The sequence below is a fragment of the Copidosoma floridanum genome, unplaced genomic scaffold, assembly GCF_036245765.1.
Source record: "Copidosoma floridanum isolate Cflo_tuat_1 unplaced genomic scaffold, Cflo_Japanese_pri ptg000001l, whole genome shotgun sequence".
NCBI classification, from domain to species: Eukaryota; Metazoa; Arthropoda; class Insecta; order Hymenoptera; family Encyrtidae; genus Copidosoma; species Copidosoma floridanum.
In genome coordinates, this window is record NW_028321878.1 from 13,154,580 (window position 1) to 13,174,488 (window position 19,909).

Consider the following 19,909-nt stretch of genomic DNA (forward strand, 5'->3'; position numbering starts at 1 on the left):
GGTAAGTTTGAGAAAGCAGACGAAGCCTTGGCGACCGTGCTTCTATTAACTTTAGATTTGCATACTCGAATTTTTAAATACTGAAAAGTAAGTATATTTGCCGGTATGCCTGATGTATTTATGTATTTTGTATTTATGTTTTTATGTATTTTGGTTTAATTAAGTCTCCTCAATTCTAGTCTACAACTGTACTAAAAAATATAGGTCAAAATAGCGTAAGAACAACGAAAACGAGACATGTGTATCTCGAAATAGTCGGAACAAGATTTTTTCATACAAAATGTATGCTGCGCAGAAAAAACTTAACCGTGTTTATATCTTGATTTCAGAACTTGTTAAGGCTACACATTCATTAGGAAGAATACTATTCATAGCCAGTGTGTATGAAGGTTCAGAAATTCCTTACGAAATATGAACTCAATACATTAAACTTACCTAAAATTTAAGGTTTGTAAAAAACTATTTTTAAGGGGATATCATAATTTTTCAGGAATAGTAATATACATACGTACTAGACGAGTGATTGCTGAATTTTATTATGACTATAAAAAACCATAAAATAATGTCACACGATTATCTACTTGATGACTTCAACTTTCATAGAGAAAAAATAAAATGTTTTCAATTATTAGATTTACTAATTACTCAATTTATGTTTAATTATTTTACGCTAGTTTTTACCCCAAAAAAATTCCTGTTAGTGATTTTTAACTTCGACAAAATATTTTTTTATAAAATTTTTAAAATATAGATTGAGTATCTAACAAATTTTTTGATATTGAAAATTTCAATTTAGTAACGAATTTATTTAAATGTTTGAGAAAACTTCACATTTCTTCTTTCAACTGACAGTAGATATTCAGCGATGATAAGGCAGAAATTGGTCTCCTTACACATAGCTAAGTTACTAATTCTATGGGCTTTGTGCATAAAAACCCCCCAGTGCCAACTTGTGGCTGCACGGAAAGACCGAGATTATTGAAAATCCCCTACTACAATAAGGTAAATGTACGTATTATGAAACAAACGCAAAAGCTGTCCATAATATGAAACAAGTATGTAAATATGCCTTTTTTTTGTACATAGTCACTAAATGACGTTAAATAAAAATACCCTAAAAATAACTAAAATACGCACTTTTCGGACAAATGAAAATAAAAATCATTGCATACACATTAATATTAAAAATAATGCAAACCTTCTGTCCCTTACCAAAATCACTCGAAATCGACGAAAATCACGAATGATGATGGCAGGAACAAGGCAGTTTTTGTTATTGTTGTATTCGTATTTCAAAGTCGCTAAAGGTGATAAAATTTATTTGTTATTATAAAATAGTGTCCCTAAAGTATTTATTTCCTGAAATTTAGTTCAATAAACGAATAGTAAAGTTAATTACAACCGTGTTTCAAATTGTGTACCATATTTTTAGTGTGTGCCATATCTTGAAATGACCGCTTCTATGCGTTTCATATTATGGTCATGATATATATATGCTCTGGTTGTGTTGTGATTGGCGCTTATGTCATAAAATTTATTATATTAATTATTAAAGCGAACCGTAAGTGCCCCAGGTTGTGTAATGATTGGCACTTGTGTTATTTTATTTATCATATTAATTAACAAAGTGACCAGAAAGCGCCCCGGGTTGTGTGGTAATTGGCGCTTGTGTCTTTGAATTCATTTTATAAAGTGATAATGGGACCAGTAATCGCTCCTGGTTGTGTGGTGATTGGTGCTTGTGTCATAAAATTTATTATATGAATTATTAAAGCAAACGGTAAGGGCCCCAGGTTGTGTGGTCATTGGCGCTTGTGTTATTTTATTTATCATATTAATTGAAAAACTGTCCAGTCAGCGCCCCTGGTTGTGTGAAGATTGGCGCTTGTGTTATTTTATTTATTATATTAATTAAAAAAGTGTCCAGTCAGCGCCCCTGGTTGTGTGGTGATTGGCGCTTGTGTTATTTTATTTATTATAATGTTTAACAAAGTGACCAGTCAGCGCCCCGGGTTGTGTGGTGATTGGCGCTTGTGTCTTAGAATTCATTTTATTAAGTAATAAAGCGACCTTTGAGCGCCTCGGGTTGTGTGGTTATTATCGCTCGTGTTGTTTTATTTATCATATTAATTAACAAAGCGACCAGTAAGCGGCTCGGGTTGTGTGGCACCAAGCAAAAAAGAAGAACAAGCAGCAGAAAAAAAAAATTACAAGAAGAAAAAAAACAGCTTACTGAGCAAACGAAAAACTTGAATAGTAAAATACGAAATATTAAAAAAGAGAAACCTTAAATAGATATGGTTTAAAAATTTCTTTTTCAACTTTACTTTTTGTTAATAGTACATTTAAATCTCATTTTATATGACAAAAACAATAATTTTCGTGTTTTCCAAAGGGTATTCTTTAAAGATATTCTTCGTTGTATCAATATTTTAGCAATAAAATTTTTTAATTTTGTATTTCACACTTTATTTTTATTCCTGTAACATTTTCACCTCATTATTTCATGCGTATTTATGTTTTTTGACATTTTACTACGTATTTTATCATTGTTTCATAATATGGACTTTCATTATGAAACACCCGGACAATGATAAAATAAGTGTTCCATACTATGTACATAAAGGCATCGTTGAAATTATTTAATTATAGTCAATAGAATTATTCAGTTAAATTCTAATTTTAAGCATTTACTAAATCGAAAGTTTCCCCGTCAAATAGTACTCATTTTATTTCTCCACGCGTAATTATTAAAAAGATAAGAGCTATTACAATAATAGTAACAAAATTTGTATTCATAATACGTACTTTTACCTTATTTGCTCGTAAGAATTACTACACCAACGTTATATTTGTTGCTTACTAACACAAGAATTTTTAGTGTCACCTTAAGTGGTCTTGAATTTCGTGCCATGTATATGAGTTTTAAGATATCAGTACAAGTATTTAGCGACGGTGGTACGATTTTTTCCCTTACCAACTGTAGCTATGAAAAAAAGATGTATCCAGTAGATGTTAACGACGTACAATAGTGCGCAGAGCAGTTTTTTTGTTCTTGAGGTATGCATTTTTAATATACCTGTAGGTACATTAAAAATTATCCATATTCATTGTAATATTATTTTTATCATAATAAATGTATGTACCAGCGTTAAAAAAATAAGTAACAGTTAATTAGGATACTGGTGCAGTGATGAATTGTTAATGTTGTTACTATAAATATTAAAAGTAACCTAACAGTGGATCATGGATGACTTTGTTAAAAATATTTTAGTGAGTTGGAAATTACAATGTCTCACTAATATTTTTTTATGAGAGTAGAATTATTCAATTACTTATTTATTTACATGAGATAATACCGTACTTAGTGTTCATATAAACTTATACCTAACGCAGTAGAAGGAGATTTAACATAACATACTTGAGCGTAGGTTTTAGACAGACGTAGTACGGGGAAAAACCGTACCAAGCTATGAAAAACTCATAACTAAGTATAATAGAGGATTTTCAATGAACTCGGTCTTTCCGTGTAGATGGCGAGTCCACGTAGTTACGAGAATACACGGAAAATATGGTTGCCTAAAGTCAATAATTTTTTCATTAATATCAAGATATTTCCTAATAGCCTGATCATCTCAATTAGAATCCCTAACTCCTTAACTTTACGATGATATTTTTTTCAGCATGAGATTTTGCTTAAATAAGTTGTAAATAAGATATACATGGCTTTATTGTTGTACGTGTGAGCTGTATTGCATGTGTCAGTAAAGTATGTGAGAGAGATAGAGAACACTTAGTAGTACAAACACATGCAATGTGCTGTTGGACGATAGTAACTCCGTAACTAAGACGATGTAGTAACAGCGCAAAGTTGGCCGCGCGGTCTGAGCGACTCGTCTGCATGGCTGCTAAACCACCCGCGTCGAGGTTCGATCCTCCTTTCGTGCTCGCATGGATGGAATGGCCTAACACCTGCGGTGTGAAAGGACTCTCAGATAGAATTTTTTTACTTTTTTATTTTATTTTATTTTTTTAACTATTTCTTCTATTCATCATTTTATTTATTTACTATATTCATTATTTTATTTTTTACAATTTTATGTTTTTATTTTTTTACTATTTTTTTTTTTTTTTTTTTTTTTTTTCACTTCTTTTTTTTTTTATTTTATTAGTAACTTTTTTATTTTTTGTTTTATTTTTTTACTACTATTTTTTACTTTTTATTTATTTATTTTCACTTCTTTTTAAAATTTAATTTAATTTTTTTTTTTTATCAGGCTGTACTACAAATTTAACAATTCACATACAGCTTTATGCTTGCATCACAATTGCTTTCATTAGCTTTCCCAAATGTGGACGATTTTGATCCATGGCCATTTAAACCATGGAACACGTAGCCCTACAACAATTTTTTTATTAATTTAATGTAGAAATTACTTTATCTTTAAACTCATGAGTATTTTTTTAATTTTTAAATAAATTTTGAGTATCGTAACCCACAGAGTATAAAACGTGAGTGTTTGTCAACCCAAGTCCTAATATCTTAGCTTAGGTACGCAGTTTCCTTGTTAGAGACTCTGGAGGTGAGTTTCGTAATTTATTCATTTTCAGATGTCATGATGGATATTTTTTATTTCTTAGCTTATGTGTATTACTTGCTTACTGAAACTTAGAAAAAATGAGCGTTGGTTACTTCAGTAGAAAGGCTTTTTTGATCTCTTGTTATGAGGAAGTAAACGATTTTGAGTTTCAAACCCAACGAGTGTCTTTAGCCAATCTGGTAATTTTTAAAATATGGTGTCACTTATCATGATGCAAATACAATTTATGAGGCGGATACTTTGTATTAAAAAACGACCTTGGTAACGGATAGGCATTTGGTTTTAATCTTTGATATCACATCCATTTAAATCATAGGATAGACATTTGGTTTTAATCTTTGATGATACATCCATTTAGTTCACCAGTCGATACCATTAAATGTTGTATACGAGGTAAATGTCCTGTTTCTATGCGAAAGCTGGGTTTATCAATAGAACTATTAAAAAATGTGGGTTTCAGTTTATTTCAGTAACTGATGTTGAAAATTATATTATTAATCTAAAATTTAATCCTACTTTTGTAGATTTGATTGTGTAAATGATATGTGGAAATTTATTATGTCATATTTATCTCGTTGTGTACTCTAGTAAATGATTTTTATGTACAGTACATATTGTGTTTGGTTTGAATGATGTTTAATTTTTGAAGATGCCTTTTAATTGTTAAGACAGAAAACTCAACAACTGTCCGTACTGCTCAAATTCTTTCTCCAACAAAAGGGATGTTAAGAAGCATGTCAACACCTACCATTCGTACTGCTGTATTATGTGCTCAAAAACTTTCGTCCAAAGCACCGAACTTATAAACATCAATTATGTACCCTGCTCTGGGCACACCTCACGTGATTACATTTTTAAAATATGTTTGCTATGTGACTACCATTGCACATTCTCATAAATAACCTTGGGTGTTAGCAGAGCTATGTGAAACGATGATAGCCTAGTATTTTCTAATTCGATTAAGATGCTGCTGATTTCAAGAGCATCTAAGTACGTTCTCTAACTGCTAGTAGTCGTAATGGTCAATAAAGCTAATTAATTATTTCTCTCAATGCTCAAAGATTAAAGAATCAACTATGGAAAAATGTTGTATCGTTATTATCATTGTGTATTCACTGTTGTGTATTCCTAATGTGTAATCTTTAAATATCCAAATTGATATAAATTAAGAATAAAAACTTAAGAGAAAAGAACTTGTCTAATAAACGTTACTAAATCTTTTTTTATTGAATTCCTGAGTGCATGACTTCAAAACAAATGTTTTTGGACTAGATAAATATTTACATGAATTTATTTTGTATGTAACCTAAAATTGTAACGATTGTTACTTACAAAGAAGTATTATCAACGCATGAATCTTATTATTCAACTTAATCTTTATTTTCTTTAAAAAAACTACTTTCTTATTGTAATTTGAAATTGCAAATTATAAAAGACGGATTTTTGAAAGACAGTCATTCTATTTTACTAGTCAATTCGAAGGAATATGCAAATATCATTATACGTATTTAACTGTACGACTTGATATTTATCTAGTGATTGGCGTCTTGGTAAACTTTTAACTAAGACTTAAAGGATCATTTTTTATAGGATAGGTGATAAGAATATTTATTTAATAATGGATTCAACAATTTAAGCTCAGACAACGTTCAAATAGTTTTTTTGATCAATACATACATAATAAAGTACATACGTACATATATCGAGGTAAGTTTGAGAAAGCAGACGAAGCCTTGGCGACCGTGCTTCTATTAACTTTAGATTTGCATACTCGAATTTTTAAATACTGAAAAGTAAGTATATTTGCCGGTATGCCTGATGTATTTATGTATTTTGTATTTATGTATTTATGTATTTTGGTTAAATTAAGTCTCCTTAATTCTAGTCTACAACTGTACTAAAAAATATAGGTCAAAAAGGCGTAAGAACAACGAAAACGAGACATGTGTATCTCGAAATAGTCGGAACAAGATTTTTTCATACAAAATGTATGCTGCGCAGAAAAAACTTAACCGTGTTTATATCTTGATTTCAGAACTTGTTAAGGCTACACATTCATTAGGAAGAATACTATTCATAGCCAGTGTGTATGAAGGTTCAGAAATTCCTTACGAAATATGAACTCAATACATTAAACTTACCTAAAATTTAAGGTTTGTAAAAAACTATTTTTAAGGGGATATCATAATTTTTCAGGAATAGTAATATACATACGTACTAGACGAGTGATTGCTGAATTTTATTATGACTATAAAAAACCATAAAATAATGTCACACGATTATCTACTAGATGACTTCAACTTTCATAGAGAAAAAATAAAATGTTTTCAATTATTAGATTTACTAATTACTCAATTTATGTTTAATTATTTTACGCTAGTTTTTACCCTAAAAAAATTCCTGTTAGTGATTTTTAACTTCGACAAAATATTTTTTTATAAAATTTTTAAAATATAGATTGAGTATCTAACAAATTTTTTGATATTGAAAATTTCAATTTAGTAACGAATTTATTTAAATGTTTGAGAAAACTTCACATTTCTTCTTTCAACTGACAGTAGATATTCAGCGATGATAAGGCAGAAATTGGTCTCCTTACACATAGCTAAGTTACTAATTCTATGGGCTTTGTGCATAAAAACCCCCCAGTGCCAACTTGTGGCTGCACGGAAAGACCGAGATTATTGAAAATCCCCTACTACAATAAGGTAAATGTACGTATTATGAAACAAACGCAAAAGCTGTCCATAATATGAAACAAGTATGTAAATATGCCTTTTTTTTGTACATAGTCACTAAATGACGTTAAATAAAAATACCCTAAAAATAACTAAAATACGCACTTTTCGGAAAAATGAAAATAAAAATCATTGCATACACATTAATATTAAAAATAATGCAAACCTTCTGTCCCTTACCAAAATCACTCGAAATCGACGAAAATCACGAATGATGATGGCAGGAACAAGGCAGTTTTTGTTATTGTTGTATTCGTATTTCAAAGTCGCTAAAGGTGATAAAATTTATTTGTTATTATAAAATAGTGTCCCTAAAGTATTTATTTCCTGAAATTTAGTTCAATAAACGAATAGTAAAGTTAATTACAACCGTGTTTCAAATTGTGTACCATATTTTTAGTGTGTGCCATATCTTGAAATGACCGCTTCTATGCGTTTCATATTATGGTCATAATATATATATGCTCTGGTTGTGTTGTGATTGGCGCTTATGTCATAAAATTTATTATATTAATTATTAAAGCGAACCGTAAGTGCCCCAGGTTGTGTAATGATTGGCACTTGTGTTATTTTATTTATCATATTAATTAACAAAGTGACCAGAAAGCGCCCCGGGTTGTGTGGTAATTGGCGCTTGTGTCTTTGAATTCATTTTATAAAGTGATAATGGGACCAGTAATCGCTCCTGGTTGTGTGGTGATTGGTGCTTGTGTCATAAAATTTATTATATGAATTATTAAAGCAAACAGTAAGGGCCCCAGGTTGTGTGGTCATTGGCGCTTGTGTTATTTTATTTATTATATTAATTAAAAAAGTGTCCAGTCAGCGCCCCTGGTTGTGTGGTGATTGGCGCTTGTGTTATTTTATTTATTATAATGTTTAACAAAGTGACCAGTCAGCGCCCCGGGTTGTGTGGTGATTGGCGCTTGTGTCTTAGAATTCATTTTATTAAGTAATAAAGCGACCTGTGAGCGCCTCGGGTTTTGTGGTTATTATCGCTCGTGTTGTTTTATTTATCATATTAATTAACAAAGCGACCAGTAAGCGGCTCGGGTTGTGTGGCACCAAGCAAAAAAGAAGAACAAGCAGCAGAAAAAAAAAATTACAAGAAGAAAAAAAACAGCTTACTGAGCAAACGAAAAACTTGAATAGTAAAATACGAAATATTAGAAAAGAGAAACCTTAAATAGATATGGTTTAAAAATTTCTTTTTCAACTTTACTTTTTGTTAATAGTTCATTTAAATCTCATTTTATATGACAAAAACAATAATTTTCGTGTTTTCCAAAGGGTATTCTTTAAAGATATTCTTCGTTGTATCAATATTTTAGCAATAAAATTTTTTAATTTTGTATTTCACACTTTATTTTTATTCCTGTAACATTTTCACCTCATTATTTCATGCGTATTTATGTTTTTTGACATTTTACTACGTATTTTATCATTGTTTCATAATATGGACTTTCATTATGAAACACCCGGACAATGATAAAATAAGTGTTCCATACTATGTACATAAAGGCATCGTTGAAATTATTTAATTATAGTCAATAGAATTATTCAGTTAAATTCTAATTTTAAGCATTTACTAAATCGAAAGTTTCCCCGTCAAATAGTACTCATTTTATTTCTCCACGCGTAATTATTAAAAAGATAAGAGCTATTACAATAATAGTAACAAAATTTGTATTCATAATACGTACTTTTACCTTATTTGCTCGTAAGAATTACTACACCAACGTTATATTTGTTGCTTACTAACACAAGAATTTTTAGTGTCACCTTAAGTGGTCTTGAATTTCGTGCCATGTATATGAGTTTTAAGATATCAGTACAAGTATTTAGTGACGGTGGTACGATTTTTTCCCTTACCAACTGTAGCTATGAAAAAAAAAAGTATCCAGTAGATGTTAACGACGTACAATAGTGCGCAGAGCAGTTTTTTTTTTCTTGAGGTATGCATTTTTAATATACCTGTAGGTACATTAAAAATTATCCATATTCATTGTAATATTATTTTTATCATAATAAATGTATGTACCAGCGTTAAAAAAATAAGTAACAGTTAATTAGGATACTGGTGCAGTGATGAATTGTTAATGTTGTTACTATAAATATTAAAAGTAACCTAACAGTGGATCATGGATGACTTTGTTAAAAATATTTTAGTGAGTTGGAAATTACAATGTCTCACTAATATTTTTTTATGAGAGTAGAATTATTCAATTACTTATTTATTTACATGAGATAATACCGTACTTAGTGTTCATATAAACTTATACCTAACGCAGTAGAAGGAGATTTAACATAACATACTTGAGCGTAGGTTTTAGACAGACGTAGTACGGGGAAAAACCGTACCAAGCTATGAAAAACTCATAACTAAGTATAATAGAGGATTTTCAATGAACTCGGTCTTTCCGTGTGGATGGCGAGTCCACGTAGTTACGAGAATACACGGAAAATATGGTTGCCTAAAGTCAATAATTTTTTCATTAATATCAAGATATTTCCTAATAGCCTGATCATCTCAATTAGAATCCCTAACTCCTTAACTTTACGATGATATTTTTTTCAGCATGAGATTTTGCTTAAATAAGTTGTAAATAAGATATACATGGCTTTATTGTTGTACGTGTGAGCTGTATTGCATGTGTCAGTAAAGTATGTGAGAGAGATAGAGAACACTTAGTAGTACAAACACATGCAATGTGCTGTTGGACGATAGTAACTCCGTAACTAAGACGATGTAGTAACAGCGCAAAGTTGGCCGCGCGGTCTGAGCGACTCGTCTGCATGGCTGCTAAACCACCCGCGTCGAGGTTCGATCCTCCTTTCGTGCTCGCATGGATGGAATGGCCTAACACCTGCGGTGTGAAAGGACTCTCAGATAGAATTTTTTTACTTTTTTATTTTATTTTATTTTTTTAACTATTTTTTTTATTCATCATTTTATTTATTTACTATATTCATTACTTTATTTTTTACAATTTTATATTTTTATTTTTTTACTATTTTTTTTTTTTTTTTTTTTTTTTCACTTCTTTTTTTTTTATTTTATTAGTAACTTTTTTATTTTTTGTTTTTTTTTTTTACTACTATTTTTTACTTTTTATTTATTTATTTTCACTTCTTTTTAAAATTTAATTTAATTTTTTTTTTTTATCAGGCTGTACTACAAATTTAACAATTCACATACAGCTTTATGCTTGCATCACAATTGCTTTCATTAGCTTTCCCAAATGTGGACGATTTTGATCCATGGCCATTTAAACCATGGAACACGTAGCCCTACAACAATTTTTTTATTAATTTAATGTAGAAATTACTTTATCTTTAAACTCATGAGTATTTTTTTAATTTTTAAATAAATTTTGAGTATCGTAACCCACAGAGTATAAAACGTGAGTGTTTGTCAACCCAAGTCCTCATATCTTAGCTTAGGTACGCAGTTTCCTTGTTAGAGACTCTGGAGGTTAGTTTCGTAATTTATTCATTTTCAGATGTCATGATGGATATTTTTTATTTCTTAGCTTATGTGTATTACTTGCTTACTGAAACTTAGAAAAAATGAGCGTTGGTTACTTTAGTAGAAAGGCTTTTTTGATCTCTTGTTATGAGGAAGTAAACGATTTTGAGTTTCAAACCCAACGAGTGTCTTTAGCCAATCTGGTAATTTTTAAAATATGGTGTCACTTATCATGATGCAAATACAATTTATGAGGCGGATACTTTGTATTAAAAAACGACCTTGGTAACGGATAGGCATTTGGTTTTAATCTTTGATATCACATCCATTTAAATCATAGGATAGACATTTGGTTTTAATCTTTGATGATACATCCATTTAGTTCACCAGTCGATACCATAAAATGTTGTATACGAGGTAAATGTCCCGTTTCTATGCGAAAGCTGGGTTTATCAATAGAACTATTAAAAAATGTGGGTTTCAGTTTATTTCAGTAACTGATGTTGAAAATTATATTATTAATCTAAAATTTAATCCTACTTTTGTAAATTTGATTGTGTAAATGATATGTGGAAATTTATTATGTCATATTTATCTCGTTGTGTACTCTAGTAAATGATTTTTATGTACAGTACATATTGTGTTTGGTTTGAATGATGTTTAATTTTTGAAGATGCCTTTTAATTGTAAAGACAGAAAACTCAACAACTGTCCGTACTGCTCAAATTCTTTCTCCAACAAAAGGGATGTTAAGAAGCATGTCAACACCTACCATTCGTACTGCTGTATTATGTGCTCAAAAACTTTCGTCCAAAGCACCGAACTTATAAACATCAATTATGTACCCTGCTCTGGGCACACCTCACGTGATTACATTTTTAAAATATGTTTGCTATGTGACTACCATTGCACATTCTCATAAATAACCTTGGGTGTTAGCAGAGCTATGTGAAACGATGATAGCCTAGTATTTTCTAATTCGATTAAGATGCTGCTGATTTCAAGAGCATCTAAGTACGTTCTCTAACTGCTAGTAGTCGTAATGGTCAATAAAGCTAATTAATTATTTCTCTCAATGCTCAAAGATTAAAGAATCAACTATGGAAAAATGTTGTATCGTTATTATCATTGTGTATTCACTGTTGTGTATTCCTAATGTGTAATCTTTAAATATCCAAATTGATATAAATTAAGAATAAAAACTTAAGAGAAAAGAACTTGTCTAATAAACGTTACTAAATCTTTTTTTATTGAATTCCTGAGTGCATGACTTCAAAACAAATGTCTTTGGACTAGATAAATATTTACATGAATTTATTTTGTATGTAACCTAAAATTGTAACGATTGTTACTTATAAAGAAGTATTATCAACGCATGAATCTTATTATTCAACTTAATCTTTATTTTCTTTAAAAAAACTACTTTCTTATTGTAATTTGAAATTGCAAATTATAAAAGACGGATTTTTGAAAGACAGTCATTCTATTTTACTAGTCAATTCGAAGGAATATGCAAATATCATTATACGTATTTAACTGTACGACTTGATATTTATCTAGTGATTGGCGTCTTGGTAAACTTTTAACTAAGACTTAAAGGATCATTTTTTATAGGATAGGTGATAAGAATATTTATTTAATAATGGATTCAACAATTTAAGCTCAGACAACGTTCAAATAGTTTTTTTGATCAATACATACATAATAAAGTACATACGTACATATATCGAGGTAAGTTTGAGAAAGCAGACGAAGCCTTGGCGACCGTGCTTCTATTAACTTTAGATTTGCATACTCGAATTTTTAAATACTGAAAAGTAAGTATATTTGCCGGTATGCCTGATGTATTTATGTATTTTGTATTTATGTATTTATGTATTTTGGTTAAATTAAGTCTCCTTAATTCTAGTCTACAACTGTACTAAAAAATATAGGTCAAAAAGGCGTAAGAACAACGAAAACGAGACATGTGTATCTCGAAATAGTCGGAACAAGATTTTTTCATACAAAATGTATGCTGCGCAGAAAAAACTTAACCGTGTTTATATCTTGATTTCAGAACTTGTTAAGGCTACACATTCATTAGGAAGAATACTATTCATAGCCAGTGTGTATGAAGGTTCAGAAATTCCTTACGAAATATGAACTCAATACATTAAACTTACCTAAAATTTAAGGTTTGTAAAAAACTATTTTTAAGGGGATATCATAATTTTTCAGGAATAGTAATATACATACGTACTAGACGAGTGATTGCTGAATTTTATTATGACTATAAAAAACCATAAAATAATGTCACACGATTATCTACTTGATGACTTCAACTTTCATAGAGAAAAAATAAAATGTTTTCAATTATTAGATTTACTAATTACTCAATTTATGTTTAATTATTTTACGCTAGTTTTTACCCTAAAAAAATTCCTGTTAGTGATTTTTAACTTCGACAAAATATTTTTTTATAAAATTTTTAAAATATAGATTGAGTATCTAACAAATTTTTTGATATTGAAAATTTCAATTTAGTAACGAATTTATTTAAATGTTTGAGAAAACTTCACATTTCTTCCTCAACTGACAGTAGATATTCAGCGATGATAAGGCAGAAATTGGTCTCCTTACACATAGCTAAGTTACTAATTCTATGGGCTTTGTGCATAAAAACCCCCCAGTGCCAACTTGTGGCTGCACGGAAAGACCGAGATTATTGAAAATCCCCTACTACAATAAGGTAAATGTACGTATTATGAAACAAACGCAAAAGCTGTCCATAATATGAAACAAGTATGTAAATATGCCTTTTTTTTGTACATAGTCACTAAATGACGTTAAATAAAAATACCCTAAAAATAACTAAAATACGCACTTTTCGGAAAAATGAAAATAAAAATCATTGCATACACATTAATATTAAAAATAATGCAAACCTTCTGTCCCTTACCAAAATCACTCGAAATCGACGAAAATCACGAATGATGATGGCAGGAACAAGGCAGTTTTTGTTATTGTTGTATTCGTATTTCAAAGTCGCTAAAGGTGATAAAATTTATTTGTTATTATAAAATAGTGTCCCTAAAGTATTTATTTCCTGAAATTTAGTTCAATAAACGAATAGTAAAGTTAATTACAACCGTGTTTCAAATTGTGTACCATATTTTTAGTGTGTGCCATATCTTGAAATGACCGCTTCTATGCGTTTCATATTATGGTCATAATATATATATGCTCTGGTTGTGTTGTGATTGGCGCTTATGTCATAAAATTTATTATATTAATTATTAAAGCGAACCGTAAGTGCCCCAGGTTGTGTAATGATTGGCACTTGTGTTATTTTATTTATCATATTAATTAACAAAGTGACCAGAAAGCGCCCCGGGTTGTGTGGTAATTGGCGCTTGTGTCTTTGAATTCATTTTATAAAGTGATAATGGGACCAGTAATCGCTCCTGGTTGTGTGGTGATTGGTGCTTGTGTCATAAAATTTATTATATGAATTATTAAAGCAAACAGTAAGGGCCCCAGGTTGTGTGGTCATTGGCGCTTGTGTTATTTTATTTATCATATTAATTAAAAAACTGTCCAGTCAGCGCCCCTGGTTGTGTGGTGATTGGCGCTTGTGTTATTTTATTTATTATATTAATTAAAAAAGTGTCCAGTCAGCGCCCCTGGTTGTGTGGTGATTGGCGCTTGTGTTATTTTATTTATTATAATGTTTAACAAAGTGACCAGTCAGCGCCCCGGGTTGTGTGGTGATTGGCGCTTGTGTCTTAGAATTCATTTTATTAAGTAATAAAGCGACCTGTGAGCGCCTCGGGTTGTGTGGTTATTATCGCTCGTGTTGTTTTATTTATCATATTAATTAACAAAGCGACCAGTAAGCGGCTCGGGTTGTGTGGCACCAAGCAAAAAAGAAGAACAAGCAGCAGAAAAAAAAAATTACAAGAAGAAAAAAAACAGCTTACTGAGCAAACGAAAAACTTGAATAGTAAAATACGAAATATTAGAAAAGAGAAACCTTAAATAGATATGGTTTAAAAATTTCTTTTTCAACTTTACTTTTTGTTAATAGTTCATTTAAATTTCATTTTATATGACAAAAACAATAATTTTCGTGTTTTCCAAAGGGTATTCTTTAAAGATATTCTTCGTTGTATCAATAGTTTAGCAATAAAATTATTTAATTTTGTATTTCACACTTTATTTTTATTCCTGTAACATTTTCACCTCATTATTTCATGCGTATTTATGTTTTTTGACATTTTACTACGTATTTTATCATTGTTTCATAATATGGACTTTCATTATGAAACACCCGGACAATGATAAAATAAGTGTTCCATACTATGTACATAAAGGGATCGTTGAAATTATTTAATTATAGTCAATAGAATTATTCAGTTAAATTCTAATTTTAAGCATTTACTAAATCGAAAGTTTCCCCGTCAAATAGTACTCATTTTATTTCTCCACGCGTAATTATTAAAAAGATAAGAGCTATTACAATAATAGTAACAAAATTTGTATTCATAATACGTACTTTTACCTTATTTGCTCGTAAGAATTACTACACCAACGTTATATTTGATGCTTACTAACACAAGAATTTTTAGTGTCACCTTAAGTGGTCTTGAATTTCGTGCCATGTATATGAGTTTTAAGATATCAGTACAAGTATTTAGTGACGGTGGTACGATTTTTTCCCTTACCAACTGTAGCTATGAAAAAAAGATGTATCCAGTAGATGTTAACGACGTACAATAGTGCGCAGAGCAGCTTTTTTTTTCTTGAGGTATGCATTTTTAATATACCTGTAGGTACATTAAAAATTATCCATATTCATTGTAATATTATTTTTATCATAATAAATGTATGTACCAGCGTTAAAAAAATAAGTAACAGTTAATTAGGATACTGGTGCAGTGATGAATTGTTAATGTTGTTACTATAAATATTAAAAGTAACCTAACAGTGGATCATGGATGACTTTGTTAAAAATATTTTAGTGAGTTGAAAATTACAATGTCTCACTAATATTTTTTTATGAGAGTAGAATTATTCAATTACTTATTTATTTACATGAGATAATACCGTACTTAGTGTTCATATAAACTTATACCTAACGCAGTAGAAGGAGATTTAACATAACATACTTGAGCGTAGGTTTTAGACAGACGTAGTACGGGGAAAAACCGTACCAAGCTATGAAAAACTCATAACTAAGTATAATAGAGGATTTTCAATGAACTCGGTCTTTCCGTGTGGATGGCGAGTCCACGTAGTTACGAGAATACACGGAAAATATGGTTGCCTAAAGTCAATAATTTTTTCATTAATATCAAGATATTTCCTAATAGCCTGATCATCTCAATTAGAATCCCTAACTCCTTAACTTTACGATGATATTTTTTTCAGCATGAGATTTTGCTTAAATAAGTTGTAAATAAGATATACATGGCTTTATTGTTGTACGTGTGAGCTGTATTGCATGTGTCAGTAAAGTATGTGAGAGAGATAGAGAACACTTAGTAGTACAAACACATGCAATGTGCTGTTGGACGATAGTAACTCCGTAACTAAGACGATGTAGTAACAGCGCAAAGTTGGCCGCGCGGTCTGAGCGACTCGTCTGCATGGCTGCTAAACCACCCGCGTCGAGGTTCGATCCTCCTTTCGTGCTCGCATGGATGGAATGGCCTAACACCTGCGGTGTGAAAGGACTCTCAGATAGAATTTTTTTACTTTTTTATTTTATTTTATTTTTTTAACTATTTTTTTTATTCATCATTTTATTTATTTACTATATTCATTACTTTATTTTTTACAATTTTATGTTTTTATTTTTTTACTATTTTTTTTTTTTTTTTTTTTTTTTCACTTCTTTTTTTTTTATTTTATTAGTAACTTTTTTATTTTTTGTTTTTTTTTTTACTACTATTTTTTACTTTTTATTTATTTATTTTCACTTCTTTTTAAAATTTAATTTAATTTTTTTTTTTTATCAGGCTGTACTACAAATTTAACAATTCACATACAGCTTTATGCTTGCATCACAATTGCTTTCATTAGCTTTCCCAAATGTGGACGATTTTGATCCATGGCCATTTAAACCATGGAACACGTAGCCCTACAACAATTTTTTTATTAATTGAATGTAGAAATTACTTTATCTTTAAACTCATGAGTATTTTTTTAATTTTTAAATAAATTTTGAGTATCGTAACCCACAGAGTATAAAACGTGAGTGTTTGTCAACCCAAGTCCTCATATCTTAGCTTAGGTACGCAGTTTCCTTGTTAGAGACTCTGGAGGTTAGTTTCGTAATTTATTCATTTTCAGATGTCATGATGGATATTTTTTATTTCTTAGCTTATGTGTATTACTTGCTTACTGAAACTTAGAAAAAATGAGCGTTGGTTACTTCAGTAGAAAGGCTTTTTTGATCTCTTGTTATGAGGAAGTAAACGATTTTGAGTTTCAAACCCAACGAGTGTCTTTAGCCAATCTGGTAATTTTTAAAATATGGTGTCACTTATCATGATGCAAATACAATTTATGAGGCAGATACTTTGTATTAAAAAACGACCTTGGTAACGGATAGGCATTTGGTTTTAATCTTTGTTATCACATCCATTTAAATCATAGGATAGACATTTGGTTTTAATCTTTGATGATACATCCATTTAGTTCACCAGTCGATACCATAAAATGTTGTATACGAGGTAAATGTCCCGTTTCTATGCGAAAGCTGGGTTTATCAATAGAACTATTAAAAAATGTGGGTTTCAGTTTATTTCAGTAACTGATGTTGAAAATTATATTATTAATCTAAAATTTAATCCTACTTTTGTAAATTTGATTGTGTAAATGATATGTGGAAATTTATTATGTCATATTTATCTCGTTGTGTACTCTAGTAAATGATTTTTATGTACAGTACATATTGTGTTTGGTTTGAATGATGTTTAATTTTTGAAGATGCCTTTTAATTGTAAAGACAGAAAACTCAACAACTGTCCGTACTGCTCAAATTCTTTCTCCAACAAAAGGGATGTTAAGAAGCATGTCAACACCTACCATTCGTACTGCTGTATTATGTGCTCAAAAACTTTCGTCCAAAGCACCGAACTTATAAACATCAATTATGTACCCTGCTCTGGGCACACCTAACGTGATTACATTTTTAAAATATGTTTGCTATGTGACTACCATTGCACATTCTCATAAATAACCTTGGGTGTTAGCAGAGCTATGTGAAACGATGATAGTCTAGTATTTTCTAATTCGATTAAGATGCTGCTGATTTCAAGAGCATCTAAGTACGTTCTCTAACTGCTAGTAGTCGTAATGGTCAATAAAGCTAATAAATTATTTTTCTCAATGCTCAAAGATTAAAGAATCAACTATGGAAAAATGTTGTATCGTTATTATCATTGTGTATTCACTGTTGTGTATTCCTAATGTGTAATCTTTAAATATCCAAATTAATATAAATTAAGAATAAAAACTTAAGAGAAAAGAACTTGTCTAATAAACGTTACTAAATTTTTTTTTATTGAATTCCTGAGTGCATGACTTCAAAACAAATGTTTTTGGACTAGATAAATATTTACATGAATTTATTTTGTATGTAACCTAAAATTGTAACGATTATTACTTATAAAGAAGTATTATCAACGCATGAATCTTATTTTTCAACTTAATCTTTATTTTTTAAAAAAAAACTACTTTCTTATTGTAATTTGAAATTGCAAATTATAAAAGACGGATTTTTGAAAGACAGTCATTATATTTTACTAGTCAATTCGAAGGAATATGCAAATATCATTATACGTATTTAACTGTACGACTTGATATTTATCTAGTGATTGGCGTCTTGGTAAACTTTTAACTAAGACTTAAAGGATCATTTTTTGCAGAATAGGTGATAAGAATATTTATTTAATAATGGATTCAACAATTTAAGCTCAGACAACGTTCAAATAGTTTTTTTGATCAATACATACATAATAAAGTACATACGTACATATATCGAGGTAAGTTTGAGAAAGCAGACGAAGCCTTGGCGACCGTGCTTCTATTAACTTTAGATTTGCATACTCGAATTTTTAAATACTGAAAAGTAAGTATATTTGCCGGTATGCCTGATGTATTTATGTATTTTGTATTTATGTATTTATGTATTTTGGTTTAATTAAGTCTCCTTAATTCTAGTCTACAACTGTACTAAAAAATATAGGTCAAAAAGGCGTAAGAACAACGAAAACGAGACATGTGTATCTCGAAATAGTCGGAACAAGATTTTTTCATACAAAATGTATGCTGCGCAGAAAAAACTTAACCGTGTTTATATCTTGATTTCAGAACTTGTTAAGGCTACACATTCATTAGGAAGAATACTATTCATAGCCAGTGTGTATGAAGGTTCAGAAATTCCTTACGAAATATGAACTCAATACATTAAACTTACCTAAAATTTAAGGTTTGTAAAAAACTATTTTTAAGGGGATATCAGAATTTTTCAGGAATAGTAATATACATACGTACTAGACGAGTGATTGCTGAATTTTATTATGACTATAAAAAACCATAAAATAATGTCACACGATTATCTACTTGATGACTTCAACTTTCATAGAGAAAAAATAAAATGTTTTCAATTATTAGATTTACTAATTACTCAATTTATGTTTAATTATTTTACGCTAGTTTTTACCCCAAAAAAATTCCTGTTAGTGATTTTTAACTTCGACAAAATATTTTTTTATAAAATTTTTAAAATATAGATTGAGTATCTAACAAATTTTTTGATATTGAAAATTTCAATTTAGTAACGAATTTATTTAAATGTTTGAGAAAACTTCACATTTCTTCTTTCAACTGACAGTAGATATTCAGCGATGATAAGGCAGAAATTGGTCTCCTTACACATAGCTAAGTTACTAATTCTATGGGCTTTGTGCATAAAAACCCCCCAGTGCCAACTTGTGGCTGCACGGAAAGACCGAGATTATTGAAAATCCCCTACTACAATAAGGTAAATGTACGTATTATGAAACAAACGCAAAAGCTGTCCATAATATGAAACAAGTATGTAAATATGC